The 17,924-nt window shown below is 46.7% G+C and overlaps 1 protein-coding gene across 1 annotated transcript in view; it reads left to right on the plus strand.

Annotated features, from left to right (window-relative positions):
* Window positions 1-17,924, plus strand: part of SPOCK1 (SPARC (osteonectin), cwcv and kazal like domains proteoglycan 1) — a 407,861-nt gene that overhangs the window by 130,096 nt on the left and 259,841 nt on the right. The gene's annotated exons all lie outside the window — the stretch shown is intronic.

Raw genomic sequence — 17,924 nt, forward strand, 5'->3', positions numbered from 1 at the left:
AATATCGCCTCGGATTCACTTCTCCGCACGTCCTACCTTCCAGAAAGTGGTCGCTTTTCTGTTCAGAGAGTTGTTGCTATTCCTTTCTTCGATCTCCTGTTGAGTTTGTAGGTGTTCAGAATGGTTTGATCCCTATCCAGCTGAATTCCTGAGAGGAGACGAAATCCAGGTCTCCTACTCCTCCGCCATCTTGCTCCTATAATGTGTCTTGATGTATATTTTTTTGGATTCATCTTAGTTGGAATCTCTTTGGCTTATTAAATCTGGATATCCATTTCCTGCCCCAGATGTGGGAAGTTTTCACCCATTATTTCCTTTAAAAAGCTTTGTGCCCTTTTCTCTCTCCTTTTTCTAGGAATCCTATAGTGTGTATATTGGTCTTTTTTTTTTTTTAAGATTTTTTATTTATGTATTTGACAGAGAGAGAGACAGTGAGAGAGGGAACACAAGCAGGGGGTGTGGGGGAGGGAGAAGTAGGCTTCCGGTTGAGCAGGGAGCCCAATGTGAGGCTCGATCCCAGGAACCTGGGATCATGACCTGAGCCGAAGGCAGACGCTTAACAACTGAGCCACCCAGGTGCCCCGTGTATATCGGTTTTATTAATGAACTTTCCTAAGTCCTTTAGGCTTTCTTTACTCTGTCATTCTTTTTTATTCTTGCTCTTCTGCCTGGATAATTTCAAATGATTTGTCTTTCAGTTCTTGGATTCTTTCCTCTGTTTGGTCAAGTCTGCTGTTGAACCCTTCAACTGAAAATTTCAGTGCAGTGAAGGGGTTCTTTAGCTCCAGAATTTGTTTGGTTCTTCTTAAAATATTCTCTTTGTTGATATTCTCATTTTGCTCATGCATCATTTTCCCGAGTTTGTTGAGTAACTTCTTGATGGTTATATTGAATTCTTTGTCAGGTGATTCATATACCTCCCATTGTTGGAGGGTTGGTTTCTGGAGATTTATTTTGTGCCTTTGATTGGGCCATGTTTCTTTGGTTTGTAATCTTCATGTGCTTTGTAGCTAACTTTGTGTTGGGATATGCACATTTGAAAAAAACAGCCATTTCTCTCAGTGCTTACAGGTTTGAATCATATGGGAAAATGTCACCAATCAGCCAGGCTAAGATTCTGGGAGCCTCTCAGATCTTTCTGGGGATGTGTAATCTCTGGACATCTGTATGTAATTTCCCGGTTAGAGAGATTGTGTTTTTTTGTTTGTTTTCCAGGAGCTTGTTGTCTCTTAATCCCCCTGGTGTCTGTGTTACTCGAGGTTCTGAGAGAGCCACTGAGCTCTCTGTTGTTCTCTCTGGCCTCCAGGTATCTAATATATGCCAGTTCCATCAGTGTTCTGAGTCATGTGAGACAGAAACCAGTCCCCCAGGCAGCCTTCTGAAAAGCTGGATTGTGTGATGTATGTTTCACTGTTCCCTTTTCTAATAAGGGAGAAGCCATAAGCCGGGCCCTTGTTCCCAATTGCAGTGAGCTGTGTCAGTTTCCTTTTGCAGTATTACAAGGTCTCTGGTGCTGCCACAAGCTGCTGACCTGTTTTGCTCTCTGCAGCCTCCAGGCATCCGAGGTATGCTGTTTCCTCATCAGTGCTCTGAGTCACATGAGATAGAAACCGCTGCCTTGGGTAGCCCCTTGAAAAGCCAGAGCATTGATATATATTTCGTGCTTTCCCTCCCAAGGTTGAATTCACAAGTTGGGCCTTTCTTTCTGATTGTTAGCAGTGCCAGGTTGAGGGAGGGGTGGGCATGGTTGATAGGAAATGGGTTTTGTTACCTGTTTCAGGGCAGTTATTCTTGGCCTTGAACTTGCCTGGAGTACTGTGACTTCTTAATTGATTTCTGGAGTTCTTACAAAGGATTTTTGGAACTTGGATTGTTGTTGGTGTTTCTGTGGGGAAATGAAATAGGAGGCTTCTTGTTTTGGCCACCTGGCTGACATCGCTTGGATACAAAGTATAGTTTTATAGCACTTCCTAAAATTGTAACCCAGTATCCACGCTGGTGGTAATGTAGCTAGTTTGATAATTGATGCCTTTCAAGAAACCATTTTATAAGTATTAAGACTTTCTCTTTAAGGGATATTGATCTATTACTGATAATGAGCAATAAACATATTGGGGAAATGTGTTGGATGAAAGAAAGGGATAATGAATTGCTTTAAATTAATAGGTGTTTCATCCAATGCTAGCCACAGAATGTTGCTCACAAATCAATTAAAGGCCAAAGGAAAGGTCAGTTGTTGAACTCACTGTGGGTTTTTACTTACAGAGAGATTTTTCCTCCAGATGCACTTTGCCTGGGAATCCATGAATCCTCAATTCTCTGGGGAGAGGCAGTTTAAAATTCAGCTGGGTAGTTTTCATGATGTCTCAAACAGGCTCCATAATCTTTGTGATGTATGGCCTTGGAATTTGCATGCACCTCCTCTTTTCTCTAAGGCAAAGATTGGACAAACTTGAACTGCTGAGGTGGAGAAAGTGACTTATTATGCTTTTTAGCTTACAGCAGCATTAGTTGGCAAATTTTAGGGGCTCAAATGTGAATTGTAAGCCCTGAGCAGAGTGGTGTCCACAGAACCTCCTCTGTGACCAGGCAAGTCTATAAATGAATGAAGTTTTATTTCCTTCAGTGAAGGAGATGAATCAGTCAGCAAATCCACAATATTGAGCCTCTCTGCCCTCAGAAGTATATCTCAGGGGCAGGAAAAATTCTTTTTCTACCGGGTGAGATGTCCAAAATAGGGCCGACTCTGTGCTTTCTTCTGCATGCTGTGGTTTTTAGAGTCCCAGCTTTTGCCCTAAGCACCTTACTTGTAACAGAGAACAAATTTAACAAGAATTCCTTTTTTTATAAGGGAGTGGTTTTCTTAGTGGCGTCCTTGATCTCTTTCTGTTCCCATTTTTTAAGATCCACTTGGCCAGCTAAACAATGATCTGGTTCAGCACTCACCGGAAACTTCGTTACAGAGAGAACCACCTTGACTACTCTTACCTCTTCTCAAGGTACTGAAAGCAGTTCGTTCACGAGGAGCAGGTGGTCCCTCAGTGTTGCTGCCTGGAAATAGGAATTCTCCTTGACATTCTAGACAATAGAGCCATACTTTTTTATTATTTAAAGACAGCCTTTTCTTTTCTAGGTAGTTGACAGCTAGCAATTTAAATGAGCTAGGTTTATGGATGGCTGCAGAAATCCTCCTCCCTCAAACCCAGTATCTATCCATCAGGCATCATGCAGCACTTTACTGCGGAGGCAGGCAGGGCGACAGCTCATCAGAATCGCCCCAGTGGAATGTTATGATAGAAAAAGAGAGGAATAGATTACATATTTATGTGGTCTTGAAAATGCAGTGGGACAGGAAGATTGCTTGTACCATATGCATTTACATTAAATGACTATTAACCTTCACTGGTTGCGAATGTCTGGTGAATACGTCTGTGCCTCTGTGTGTTGTGTGGCTTGAAAAATTAATGAGAATTTTAAAATAATCAAATTAAAAGTACTCGTTACCCTAGGTTCTGGTGAGCCATCAAAACAAAACAGTATTAACTTACAAAAATAAAGTGTCTGCCAAGAAAAAGAAAAATATACATGGGGGGGTGGAAATTATAGCTGTATAGGTCTTGCAAGCTAGTTTCATCTGTTGAAGTGGAAAGAAATTGTGTCTGTTGCAACTTGGTTTCATTTGTAGATGGTTGGTGAATGGTTGGTGAATTACCTCTTTTGTTATAAATGTATCACACTTTGGTGGAACAAGGTGGACTTTGCAGTAATGTGTATTTCTGTGGGTGTCAGACTTTTCTCCAACCTGATGACTTGTGGGGATAGTTTGCTAGACATGGTGAGGAACAGTACCTGCTGAGCTGAGCTGAGCTTTACAAATGCTGAAATGGGATGTTTTGAAGATGCTCTTTCAACAAAGACAGTTTGACTCTCTGTAGATTCAACCACGCTATGAAACTTTGTCTTTAACACCCCCACCTGACTTTCACAAGAACGCCTTTCATCCATTTTTGAAATTCTTCCCTTCCTGGTATGCTAGAGCCCACATTCTCCCCAGTACCCTGCACTGAACCAAAGCAGCAGCAATGTAGGTAAGGGACAAATTTTTGGAGTCCTCAAAGGTTAGAGACAATGAGTTCTCTCTGCCCTCATTCCATAGCCATGAGATGGGAGGGACAAGGAGGTAAGGGGTTCCAGTAGTTTCACTATAAGGACTAGGAACAAAGGCCTTTTCTGTTTCCCACTTTAACATCCCCCCCCCAAGCCCTTTATGTTTATGTAGCTGTAGGGGAATCTGGGGAGGAAGAGCAAAGGATGTAGATTGGTGACCAGGGACTCTGTCTGTAGGACATCAGCTCTTCGCTCCACCAGTAGAGATGCCCCTCTGACTCAGCCAGGCAGTCCAGTGAGGAAACACTTGGGTATACCCAGAGCCCTCTGAAAAAGGTGGCCTGTTTGTTCTTCTTGGCCCAGGGACCATTCAAAGCCCTTACCAACTTGGAAAAAAGGCTAATCCTTAGAAGGATCAAAGTGTCACCCCTTTTAGATGACAGGACACTGTGGGGGCTCTGGCTCTTCAGTCGATCTCCTCTAAAGGCAGATAGATGTGTTCTCTAGGTGCACACAGCAGGCTCATGCTGAACACAGAAACCTTGTTATTCTAATTATTAAATGAGTAAAACGACATGTTATTCGTTAGGCTAATTGATCTGCAGAATTTGGGTTTCCTGCAATTTAAGACTCTGTCCTGGGCATGAATGAAATATTCAGAGGGCAGAGGAGCTAGAGGTGAAACCTGTAGGGGAAAAAACATAGTTAGGAGGAGGTTTGGCAGGTGCAGTTCTGAATTTCAGGGATTTTAAAGTAGAGGCATCTGCTCATGCGCCTGTGGCATGCATGGCTGAGTTGTTAGTGAGGAACTGTGAGCCCCGGGCCTGGTTGTTGGCCTGGGAGCCAGCAAGCACACAGGGGAATTAGACCTGTAGGGTTGTCCAGCCCTTAGCTTTTCAGGATGGAAGCTCTGCTCTGAATTTCGGGAATCAGGAGACCAAGCACCAGGAAGGAGGTCTCATGGCATAGCTCAAAGAAAGGACAGCTCTGGGTGCCCAGGAATGAAAATAAAAGTTGTTTATATTGAAAGAGGACTGGCTCTAGCTGGCAGAGCCTCCAACTATTTGCCTCACCTCTCAAAATGTGGTCCTCTTTCCAGCAGCCTTGACATCACCTGGGGCCTTACTAGAAATACTCTCACTGTCCGCCCCTGCCCCACTGAATCAAAGTCTGCTTTTTGACCAGATGCCCCGGGGGATTGGGAGGCGCAGTGAAGTCCGAGAGGTGCTGTGGGACAGGTGAGCTGTCTACATTCTCGCCCCGAATCTTTATGGGAACCCACCTTGGCTGCCCTGTTAGTGCTGGACACGGTGAGAGGGGACAGACTCTGTGTCTGGCCGGAGGGACTTCACTGTCTAGAAGGAAGGGCAGCCAATAATCATAAGTGAGCTAAACGGATCTCATAGATGTGTTTCAACAGCTTCAAGTCATCCGCGCAGCTAGAGGCTGCCTGATGTGCCCTGGTGGCAGGTGTCCTGGCGTGGAGGCCCCGTTTGCTCCTGGGGAAAGCAGAGGGGTCCCAGGTGGGAGTGCACAGCCTCTCCCAGCTTCTGAGGGGCACAGAGCAGTGTCTACTTCACCGGGCTAAAATAATTCAGTAAACATTTGCCGAACGTCTCTACCCCAAACTGTGCTTGCGAAGTAGTGAAGACCGCTCATAGCTCACAGCCTCATGGGGATGACAGATAGGATGAACGGAATTCAGCCCCATGGACTACGAATTGGGGAGTGGTCCTGGTGATGAGCATCACGTTCTGTCTAGGGTGAATCCTGGAAGGCTTCCTAGTGGAGAGGGATGGATTTACAGCAGGGACAATGCAGTTCTTCTTGGCATAGTTCTGGCTTTAGCCGATGTGATTGTTTGGTCCTCTCAGAGCCGCCTGCAGTCATTGATAAACTCCCATGGAGGACACGAGGGACCTGGCGGGACAGCCGAAGGCTCTGATTTTAGAGATGTGGCAGAATTTCTCAAGTAGCTGGGTTCGGCGCGTCCCACAGATTTCCCATGTATTCCTGAAAATGCCTCTTTTTGCCAGGTGTTGAGACCTGGTCAGTCATGTGGATGGACAGACAGCTCTAAATGCTGCTGACCTCACCAAAGCTGATCGAAAACATCAAAGTGTCTTGTGAACTTCATTTATGGAGCACCTGCATGGTACTGAGCTCGGGAGGAGATGGGCTTAGGGGAGTAAAAAGGGAAAACATGGTCCATGCACTCTAAGAACATTAAATATGGCAGGGTCACATGTCTTTTTTTTTTTTTTTTTTAAAGATTTGTTTATTTATTTGAGAGAGAGAAGGAGTGGTGGGGCGGAGCAGAGGGGGATCGAGAGAGAAGCAGGGCTCCCTGCTGAGCAGGGAGCCCGATGCAGGGCTCAATCCCAGGAGCCTGGGATCATGACCTGAGCTGAAGGCAGACGCTTAATGACTGAGCCACCCAGGCGCCCCCCACATACGTCTTTTAAATAGAGCCAGGCTAGAAATCACTAACCAGAGATTTTAGCTGGAGAGAAACAACAGACAGGTGACAGATGTTAATACTCCCTTTCAAGGAGAACAGGGTGTGTTCGAGGCATTGTGCTCAGTATTTCATACATGGCATTTCTAATTATTTTTTTTTAAATCCCCAAAGCATTTTTAAAAATAATCTCTGTTGGGGGCGCCCGGGTGGCTCAGTCATTAAGCATCTGCCTTCGGCTCAGGTCATGATCCCAGGGTCCTGGGATTGAGCCCTGCTTTGCTCTGCGGGAAGCCTGCTTCTCCCTCTCCCACTCCCCCTGCCTGTGTCCCCTCTCTCGCTGTCTCTCTCTCTCTCTGTCAAATAAATAAATAAATAAATCTTAAAAAAAAAATCTCTGTTGTTCAGGTGGGGAAAGTGGGGTTCAGAAAGTTTGTGAAGAGCAGAGCAGAGATTCGAACACAGGTTACAGGTTTCTTTTGTGGCAAGTTCTGAAGTCCTGTCTTCTTTCTCTGGAACCTTGCGTTCATTCTAAATCAAACCCAGAAAAGCTGGTGCAGTTAGTTAGTGTCGTGCAAAGGTGGGAGTGTTGGTGAGGCTAGGTTTTGGAGTTCTCTGAACCGTATCGGGAGTTTAGAGGATTATCCCAATATCCTATGTGGGAGTTAGAGGTTTCCTTGCTATTATTCGCCCCTAAGCAGTGACAGGACTGGGTGCCTTGTTCAATGATTCCAGCCAAGCAGAAATGAGGCAGTTCCCACTTGTCTGCAGAGGCTGTGGGCACCAGAGAGGCCCTTAGAGGCCTCCTCATGGCAGGCTTTGTAGGAGAAAAGCAGAAAGAGGATGAAAATAATCAAGCCCCAGGGCAGGGAAGCCTGAGGGGTCGGGCTCAGAGCCTGAGGCCAGACTGAAGTGAGGTGATCCAGGGGCCAGAACCCTCCCTGAGAGAGAGGCTGGAGGTCTGCCGTTTGTGGGGGGGTGGGGAAGGATCCATCTGGGAAGGCCGAAAGGTGGCTCCACACCTCCCTGTGGGGAGCATCTGTTGGTTCTGCTCCTGGTTTCTTCCCTGGGAAGCGTTTGTGAAGGGGCTCCTCCTTCCCCCCCTCCCCCCCTAGGATGTACGGAGTTCTGCAGCAAGTGACTGGAAATAACCAGGAAAACTGTTCCTTTTCCTGTCTCACAGGGACACAACCCCTCAGCCCAAGCAACTGGGAGAAGGGCAGGGTGGGCTCCTGGCCAAGGGGTGGATTGTAGTGGACTTGAACGGTTTTTTTCCCCCACAGTATCAGTATTTGGGCAACACGGTAGTGTGTTCTGGGAGCTAAGGGGGGGATGGATCAGGTTCGTTCTGAAGGGATAGAAGAGAAGCTGGAGCCTGTGATTCTCCTTCTGAGGTTTTGGTGCCTGTTCCATTGGATGGGTGACCCACGTTCCCAGCCTGCTCTCTGATCATACCCCGGGACCCAGTACTTGAGGCACTTTCTGTAGCAGGACGCTGGGCTGGGCTGGGCTCTGTCCGTGCTCTCTTCTACCTCACCCTCCTGGCAAAGCCTACCTCTTTGGGGTTGCCACACCTCATCCCTGCTTCCAACTAGACCAATGCAGTATCCTCCAGTGGGCTAATTGAAGTAACTAGTTTAGCAGGGGTTAGTTTATGTGTTACCCCTTCAATTATGCAAAAGCATAATGCGTTGCACTTAATAAAACTCCCACATTCCCACTGAGTTCTTAAGGAGAGACTAACTTTGTGGGAATTTCAGCTCCCGTTGGGAGTGGATAGTGGGGGCATGTTTAGGTCCAAGATAGTTAGGCTCCACCCCCTGTCACCTCATGGAGTTGAACAGGGTCCAGCCTTGCTGTTAATCTGGGATGCTGCCAGGGAGGACAGGAACCCATGTCCTCTGGATTGGGCTTTACATCTAGCTGACCGTGGAAAAGCAGGCCTGGCCTGGGTTCCCCGTTGTCTGCTGGCAGCTCTGTCTTCCAGATCCCCCCATAAGTGGACGTTTCTCTTCCAGGGGTATTTACTCTTCAAAGAAGGCCACCTTTTGGTGGAATAGTTATCAGAAGGGAATGATAAAAGAAAGATGGGGGTCGGATTTTGGAGCAAAGAAATCATTTCTTCTCAGATCCTCAAGACTTTGAGCCTCCGTGGGCTCCTTGGCTTTTCCTTGTACCACATTCCCAGGCTGCCAGAAGCATGGGACGTGTTGCTTCTGAAAGAGCACAGAATGCAGAACCATTCTAGACTCTAGCTGTGGGCACCTACCTTGGCACGTGTTGGTCATAGTTTCTGAATTTGGATTACGAGAAGAAAAACCAAAACGAAACATCTTGCTCCTTCCTCACTGGTGTGGTGACACAGGGCCGTGAATGTTTAATGGCAGACTTCTCTGGAGGGGTTGAGCACTTTGCTGCTTTATTCTCAAACCCTCCTGCAGGATGGATTCATTGAGTGACACTCTCCTTTGAGTACCTGCCAGTGGTGAAACCCAGTGGACACGTGACTCTTCGAGATCGTGAACCTGGGCCAGAGCCTGGTCTTCGAGGTCTGCATGGCACCCTTTGACCCCACCTCCCATCTCCCATCTTGTGCCGGAAGCTGCCCTGAGCGGGGCACTGGGAACTCTTTCACACGGTGCTGCTGCTGGAAATTGAAGGGAGCTGAGTCTGAATATTGAGCCATATCCTAGGGCCTTTCCAGGGTTCTTTTTTGGAAATGAGAAGTGTCTAGGATTCCTTTGAAAAAGAAATACGCTAAAGAATTGTCATATTAATGCCAGCTACATGCCAAGCAATGAAAGGGTCTCCACACTTTCAAATACCCAAGTACCTGCTTTTTCTGGTTTGGGTATTGAAAGAGTAACTTCTGTCAGCGGCATCTAATTAATTCAGGTGAGCTAAGTAAATTAGGGCACAGGCAAATGCTGCCGTACTAGGCAGTCACCAAAATGATGCTGTAGAATATTTAAGGACATGGGGAAAAGTTCATGCTTTATTAAGTGTGAAAAGCAGGTTACAAAAGAGTGGGTGTGGAATTATCGTGTTTTGTGGTAATTTAAAACACGTCAAGGAAAAGATGGATGAGGCAGACATTGAAATGTTAAGAGTGGCTCTTCCTGGAGGTCACTTTACAGAGGATTATTGTTTGTCTTCTTTTTATATATTTTGTTATTTTTTGTGTGTACGTGTGATGTTGCTCAAATAATGGGGGAAGGGCATTTAAAGTGTGTGTGTGTAAAAATGAGACTTAAGAAAGGAGTGGATGCTTTGAACTTATTTAAAAGTATGTTGGATGAATGACTTGTGTTTGCAGATGACGAAACTGAGAGGCTGCAGAGCAGGAGTGACCTTATCTGTTCTTCCAGCTTGTTGTAATTATCAAAGGAGAACATCCTTTGAAAAGAATTTAAGGCATTAGTATTTTTAATACTCTCCAGATGGTTTTTATATACAGTCAGGATTGAACACCAGCCATTAGCAAGGGGCTCAGGAATAGACCTCAATTTGGAGTCATCCCCCCCCCCCCCAAAAGGGATCAAGAATCAAGGGCTGTGCTTAACCCATAGTAAGTGCTTAGAAAATTGTCTGCCATCTTCTTCTGCAATCTTTTACCTCTGCTTAGGAGAAAACCATGACGTTCTGAAGCTAATGGGAAAAAGAAGTGACTTTGAATTTGTCCCTCTTGGGTTAGTTATGTTTGTTAAACCAACACCAGAGGCTCTATCTTGTGGCCTGAGAGATTAGTACGCACTTTGAGGTGTGTGCTTTTTAAGATGAAAACGGCATAGATTTCTAGACCAGCCTGTGGGAAGTTTGCTCTTCAATAAGAGGATGGTTCCCCAAGGCCTGTCCTCTTTAGAGGAGTGTCTGTGTTTGGGAACAGAGCAATCCTGTTACCTTCTAATACATGCCAGATTGATTTTAACGTTTGTGTCTTACCTGCATCCGGGGGAGGCAGTCTTTCCTCCTGTCTAGCCTCCCAGCCTCTCATTTCCTGCGCTGCTTTTGCAGTATTTCATGGACATAACTCAGTAGAAAATAGCCAGTAAACGTTTGCTAAATTTTTAATTCATTAATAAGCCCATTGAACTCCGGCTGCTCTGCAGTGATTAATGAGGGAGGCCCATCCTCTCAGGCACAGATGCCCACCACTGTGGAGGGAAGCAGGGCAGAGATGGGGGAAAGGCTGCTGAATTGTTGGATGACACAGCTGTAGATTTTTGTGCAAATTCTCCTTTCGTCATTGAAGGCAAGCTCTGTGGAGGCCCGCTCATCAAGTGCATGTTATGGTTTTGATGATTAATGATTCTGGTGTGTTGATCCACCCTATTTTCTTAAAAACAATTATTTCAGCTCTAATCTCCCCTGGGGAATTGCTTCATATGGTTAATAAACCAGTAGATGATATAAAATTCCTAAATGAAGGTGACCCTCGTGTGGTCTCACCTGGGTGCCATTATGCTGTGCTGCTTATAATTGCAGGGAGGTTTGCTTGCTTTTCTCATGAACTGAGGAGAGACTTGGTAGCTTTCATATAAATGGGAACGACAGAGGTGAGTCCTCAGAAAGTCCTGCATGCTGACCTGGGTTAAGTACTTCATATACATTTTCTCACTTAGTCCTTAGAACAATCCTTTTAAGGAAGGTGGTATCATCTCCATTGTACAGAATGTACAGAAATGGCTCAGAGAGGTTCAGTAACTTGCCTGAGGCGCACAGCTCGTTAGGGTACAAACTGATTTCAAAACACAGGACCCTGGCTCCAAAGTTGAGGCTGTTTCTAAGTTTCTGCGTGTCTGGGGTTATTGTGCAAAGAGGCAGGCATTTTCACAGGTGTGTTCCCTGAAGACTACACGAGTGACATCTGTGTGTAAAAAAGTGACCTTGAACAACAACTCTTCCTTTGCTGCACGAGCGCCTCGAGTGGAGGCTGGACCTGTGAATGGTGTGGGGGTCCCCCTCTCTGAGACCCCACTACTTGGCACATGCTACATACTTCACCTGAGTTTTCCCTTTTTGCCATCATTATAATCCTATGTGATAAGTGTCCGTAGCCTTACGTCACAGCTCAGTGAGGAAAAGTAATCTGCTGGAGGATTCACAGATTTTAAATGGCAAAACCAGGATTTGGACTCATGTTTGAGCTTTTTATAAACAAATGATGACAGTCAGTGGGAATCACACCACAGCATGCTCAAGCCGTGGCCGAGGATCAGCGTGCTTAGCAGATACTTAGGTTGTGCTGTCTACTTGTGCCGAGAAGAGAAAGAAAAGGAGCAGGCACCTTGGGAAAAAGAGCAGCTGGCTGAGAAGAGCAGGAAGGCTTCTGGAGGAGGTGTTTGACTGGGTTCCCACGAGGGAGCCGGAGGAACGGCGGAGAAGCCGTGGCTGTGGACAGAGTCCTCAGGACCAGTCTGGAGTGACTGGGAGCGCCCTGCAGAGCAGATACTGGTGCCTGTTATCCGAGGAGGGATTCTAGCGACTCTGCCATCCTTCCTTGTCCTCACCCATGCTGTCTTCCTGGGGGGGTCCCTGCCACCCCCCGTCATCCTGCTGGGAGTGGGGTTGGAAGGCCTTCTCCATCAGGAGTCCCTGAGTTATGCAGAGGACACAGAGGGATGCCAATCAAATACGTGACCCTTCACTTCTTTCTGAAGATCGCTCTCCTTTATTTTTCCTGTTTTTCCCCGAAATGGAATTAGCAGTTTTAGTGTTGTAATAGAACAGTAATTCCTACTAAAGACAAACGAATCATACTTTTCGGAGAAGCACAAAGAATAAAAAAAAAAAAAAAATCCATAATCTCACCACCTGGAGACAACCCAAATCAAAATTCCATGTATATTTCTACAGTCATTTTTTAAGTGCATATATGAACATATCTTTCAACATCTTTTTTTCGGGGTATAATGCTGTTCTACGGTCCTCATGTTGTCTTAGCCCCAGCCCTCAGTCACCTCTCTGGGCCAGTACATTGAGATGTGTATCATCGTTCCTAATGGCTGCAGAGTGCCCCATTGAGTGGTGGTGTAAAAATTCCTTTTTACATGTGTATCAGTCAGGGTCGGGTTAGGAAAACAGAAACCACTTTAAGTGTTTTCACTGGAGAAGAGCTAAGACAGAGAGTTGTTTACGCAGGAGACGGAAGAGCTGAGACCAAGAGAAAACTGTTTCCCTCGAGCTGCGGGGGCTCACGGGAGGAGGGGTGGTGCAGAGGTCAGGAGCCCAGACCATGGCGAGGGCTATGCTGCCCAGGCTGGCAAGACAGGGATGGCTGTCCACAGGGGCTGGGCCATGGGAGAGACACAGTTACTGCCAAGATGCCCCCGGAGGCATGGGGAGTGGGGTGCCATACCCTGACTTCTCCCTTTTTGCTGCTCTTCATCACTCCGCCTGGGCCTCCTGTTGGATAGGATGACCTTGCTGCAGCCAGAGGTTAAAGAAGTCGAGAAATGTCTTTCCCTCTGATACAGGGCAGAGGAAGAGCAAGGGATGGCTCTGACATTAAACAGCCAAGTGGCTGGCAAGATGGGAATTGGACATCTTCGTCCCAAGTATTTTTTTTTTTTTAAAGATTTTATTCTTTCATTTGAGAGAGAGAGAGAGAGAGTGCACAAGCGGGCGGAGGGGCAGAGGGAGAGGGAGAAGCGGACTCCCTGCTGAGCAGGAACCCCGACGTGGGAGCTCGATCCCAGGACCCTGAGATCATGACTTGAGCCGAAGGCAGACGCTTAACCGACTGAGCCACCCAGGTGCCCCCCGAAGTATTGTTTCTGTGCGTTGGGGAAGCCTGGGTAGAATTAATCAGGTGCAGTCTCTCCAGCACAGTAGGATGCCCTGCACAGGCAAAAGTACCGCTGGGAGTACAAAGACCCGGAGGCCATCGCCCCTGCTCTGCAGTCGAGTTGGGCCATGGGGAGAAGAAGAATGCTAACAGCCCTGCTCGGTGAGCATTTACTAACCACCAGGCACTGTGCTCAGCACTTCCTGTGGATTGTCATGTATAAATGCACCTTCCTTCAGTGTGGGGACGTGTTCCTGGAGATGAAAGGGCTCCCCGGATCGGCGCTGTGCGAGGTGGGGCTGCCTGCTTCCCACAGCTGTGGGCGCGTCCAGCCAGACGGCGGCCGTTGTGATGCTGTCCTTCCGAAGTCCCCCAGGGGCTCATGAATCCCGCGGGGTCTGCTCCCCGGTGTTCGCTGTGTCCTGGAAGTTTTCATTTATAAAATGCAGATTTTCTCTTCATAGGCCAGATTCTTCCTTGGCTACACACTTTTTGGCAACCATGGCGGGTGTTAACCACATTGAGGGAAAACCGTTGACCAAAACACATGCTCTTCCGGGGGGAAAACCAGGCTCCAGACTAAACGCATGGTGCAGGGTTGAATCAACCCAAGACTGTGTGGCAGAGCCCTTGTTGGAGGAGAGGCTCAGCTCTGCAGTGTGCGTGTCCTGCCTGGCCGGGAGCAGAAGAGCAGCTGGAGAAAGAAGATGCATATTGAAACTGTACTGTTGCAGCTTGTGGGAGTGTCTGGTTTTGGTTGTGAGGAAAAGATTTCACAGGCAGTGGTTAAATGGATGGGCTGCCCATTAACAAAGGCCTGCTTCCCCTCCAATGTCTATGCTTCATGACAATAAGGACCTCATGTCCGTGTTTGCTCATGAGCATGTCTACCATGCTAGGAACGAGACTTGGAAAAGCAATTTACTTGGGACTGAATGTCTCAACTGCCATATAAGCTGTCCCCAGTTTACAGCCAAGAAAGTTGAGGCTCTAAGCTTTACACCATCGCCAAGTGAGTTAGATACATAAGGGTTCTGTCTTGGCCCCTGAGTGGTCTTGCCCAAGGATATCGTCTATGTGCACAGTCTATTCTAAGACTACTCAGTTTTCCAGAGAATGTCAACTCAGAGATTGATAGTAGCGCAAGCCTGGGTGGATCCTGGTCTTGTGGGGCCAGAAGCTTCTATAGTGTAGCAATTTCTCCTTCCGACAAATACCACAAAATGACATGTGCAGAATTAGCAGTAACATTATTTGTGGTTCAGGCTGAAAAAATAAATCATCAAAAAATTGCACATTTTACAAAGCTGACGCATGTTGCAACCATGACCCAGTCCAGAAAATAACAGATTTCTTTGGAAATTAACTGCCTGACACACCTCTATAGTAAATTTTCCCTTGTATGTTTTTTGTTGCATGCTTTTTGGTTATCTCTTTCTATGACATTAATTTTGTAATATTTTCTACAGAGAGATTAGAAAGATAAGTCAGTCTTTCCTCTAGCATGGCTGATAAAATTTGCTTTTTTATTTTTGATGGTTGGATACACAAAGTGCACCGCTTCTCCCACAGGTGTACTCAGTGTTTGTAATGTCCCGCTCGAGTGCAGGGATTCTAATTAATTCTGCATCATGTGACGCCCACCAAGAAATAAAGGGATGAAGCTTGTGCATTTGAATTTGTGTATGCTGCATCACCCAGTGTCCTCCTTTTGGGACAGAACTTATGTTTCAAACAGAAAAGAAAAAGCAGTGTTTTACATGGCTGGTTGCTGGAGGATGGTTCCACAGCCCAGAGTCTGTCTCTGGAGGTTTCAGACCTTGGTTCTTCTTCACTCAGACACTTCTGGTGCTGGGCACCGTAAAACCTCTTCCTATCTTGGGCGCCTAGGTGGCTCAGTTGGTTAAGCGACTGCCTTCGGCTCGGGTCATGATCCTGGAGTCCCGGGATCGAGTCCCACATCAGGCTCCCTGCTCAGTGGGGAGTCTGCTTCTCCCTCTGACCCTCCTCCCTCTCATGCTCTCTGTCTCTCATTCTCTCTCTCGCAAATAAATAAAAAATTAAAAAAAAAACAAAAAACCTCTTCCTATCTTGACTTCTGGCCCAGTTCTGTGTTAGCATGATAGCGGGTGAACGGGAACATTCATGAAAGCCTTTCCCAGACCACGATAGCCAGCCGTGATTTTACCTGTACATAGGAGTGCCCACAAACTCCATAGTCTGTCCCGCTGAATCCTGTCTCCATGTATCTCCACCTGTTTCCTCTTACGGGCTTCCACTGCTAGCTGGAACAAGGTGGAATGTGATGGAGGGGATGTAGCATGGAAGGGACAGTGATCTTAACCGAGTATGGCGAAAAGATCTTCCTTTTGCACATTGTATGTCAGCACATATCCATGTAAATAATGTCGGCCAAGAAGAGGAGGCTGCAGAGCAACCAAAAGTGTTTATTTAGGGTCTTAGGGATTATAGTCCAGGAGACACAGAGTCCACCAAAATCTCCTAAGTATACTCCAGATTGCAAGCAGAGAATGCAGGCTTATAAAGGCAAAAACCACAAGGTCACAGACCCTGCTTTGTAGGAATGATGATTGGTGCCGACAGAGTTAAACCAACTAATACGTGATTGGCTATTTAGCTGATAGATGTTCTTATCTGTCTTTCAGTCCAAAATAGAAGGATGTGTTCCAGGAGGGGGTGGAGGTGCACTCAGGAAGTTGCAGTTGAAAAAAAGTCAGATGGCCATGGGGTTCAGAATTGAGACAGGAGATATGCATAGGCCATGACTTTTCAGTATCCTCCCCATGCTATTTTGAATATTCTCTTAGCAAGGCTTACTTCACTTCAGAATCTTCTTGGGCAGCATATTGCTAGGCCCATCCTAAGGCTGTAGATGGAATATGTATGAAGAGGGGTCCTGAGGCTTACTATACCTTCATGGCACGCCTGCCTTGAGTCTGGGGGACTCTGGAGTGCCATTGATGACGGGAGTGGTCATCCCGAAACCTGTCTGTGTTACTGATTACAGTCCATGGAGCTGTTGATTGATTGAGCACTTCCTGTGGCCAGGTACCGTGCGAAGATAGGCAGCCCCTACCTCACTGAACCTCCCTGTTAGGCGTTGAATTGTGGCCTCCAGATGCTGTGTTGAAGTCTTACCCCTGATCGTGTGGGTGTGACCTGATTCACAAATTGTGTTTTTGCACATGGAATCCAGATAACATGAGGTCATGAGAGAGGCACGAAGACATGGGCACATGAGGGAGAATGCTGATGGAAGTGAGATGGAAAGGCCACAGTTGTGAGCCAAAGAATGCCGTGGGTTTCTGGCAACTACCAGAAGATGCAAAGAAGAATTCTTGACAGGTTTCAGGGGGAGCACGGCCCTGTCAGCACTGTAATTTGGACGTCTAGCCTCCGAATCTGTGAGACAATAAGTTCCTCGTTTGAAGCCACCTGGTTTGTGATAGTGTGTGACAGCAGTCCTGGGAAGCTAACAGCCCAGAAAGGTCAAGTCCCTTGTTGAAGTCGCACATCCAGCCACAGCAGAGCCTGGTCAGCATCACCCCCTCTCTTCTCTGGAAGGAGGCGATCCTGGTGGTATTGGTGCCGTGAGTGAATCACGGGCCCACAGCAGCATGTGGACCTGCTCCTCGGTGGACCCAGACACCGTGCCCCTCACCCATCCAAGGTGGAGCTGCTTCCCTCGTCAAGCCGCTGGTTCCTAGTGGCACACATACATAATGGACATAATTTCCTGCCGCTCCAAAAAATTCTCTTTCTGCCTGTCCCGCACATTTTGCAGGTCCCATGCCCCAGCCTTGCGCAAACAGGCTTACATCTCACTGGGCGCGCCTAAGACTGCTCAACTTGGCAGACCGTGTGTCTTCCCTTTGAGAGCTTCTGGAAGGCTGTGGAAGCTGGAGTGCTGGGAAGCTTGCACCAGGCCATCTGTACAGTTGCTAACAAGGGTTTATTGACAAATGTGCTGTGTGCGAGGGCCTGGGGGAGGTAGAGAGACCTTTGTGCTGGGTGTGGATTCAAGCCTTTGATCACCAAAACCTAGTTTCTCATGGACAAAAATACTTCAGTAATTTTTTATTATCAGCAATGCTGTCTTTGTTGTTTTTAGTAGGTAAAGGCTTTTTAATGTTTTAAGTTTTGTTCTTTGCTCTCTTTGTTTGGAATTTGTTTCCTGATATACTAACAGTATTTTCCACCGCTTGTCTTTATGAAGCACCTATCTTTTACCAACCCTGTACCTGTTCAGGACTCTGAAACAGAGTGGTGAAAGTGGCTGGAACAATCCTAGCCTTATAATTCCCCTATTGTTATGCATGGGGTGACAGGGTGGGAAATAAGAGATGCATTATGGAGTTCCTTAACCTTGAGTCATGAACTTCTAATGGATGTGAGAGGCCCTGGAAAGGGGAACAGTTAAAGGGTGTACCGAGTTCTGAAATTATTTGTAATGCATGTGCATGGATATGTGCTTTTTTTTTCCCCCCTTGGGAGAGAACATAGAGTTTAATTAGACTTTTAGTGGGAATCTAAAATGGATTTAACAATGTT

Source organism: Leptonychotes weddellii, chromosome 7 (genome assembly GCF_054177405.1).
Source record: "Leptonychotes weddellii isolate Sample4059 chromosome 7, ASM5417740v2, whole genome shotgun sequence".
NCBI lineage: Eukaryota > Metazoa > Chordata > Mammalia > Carnivora > Phocidae > Leptonychotes > Leptonychotes weddellii.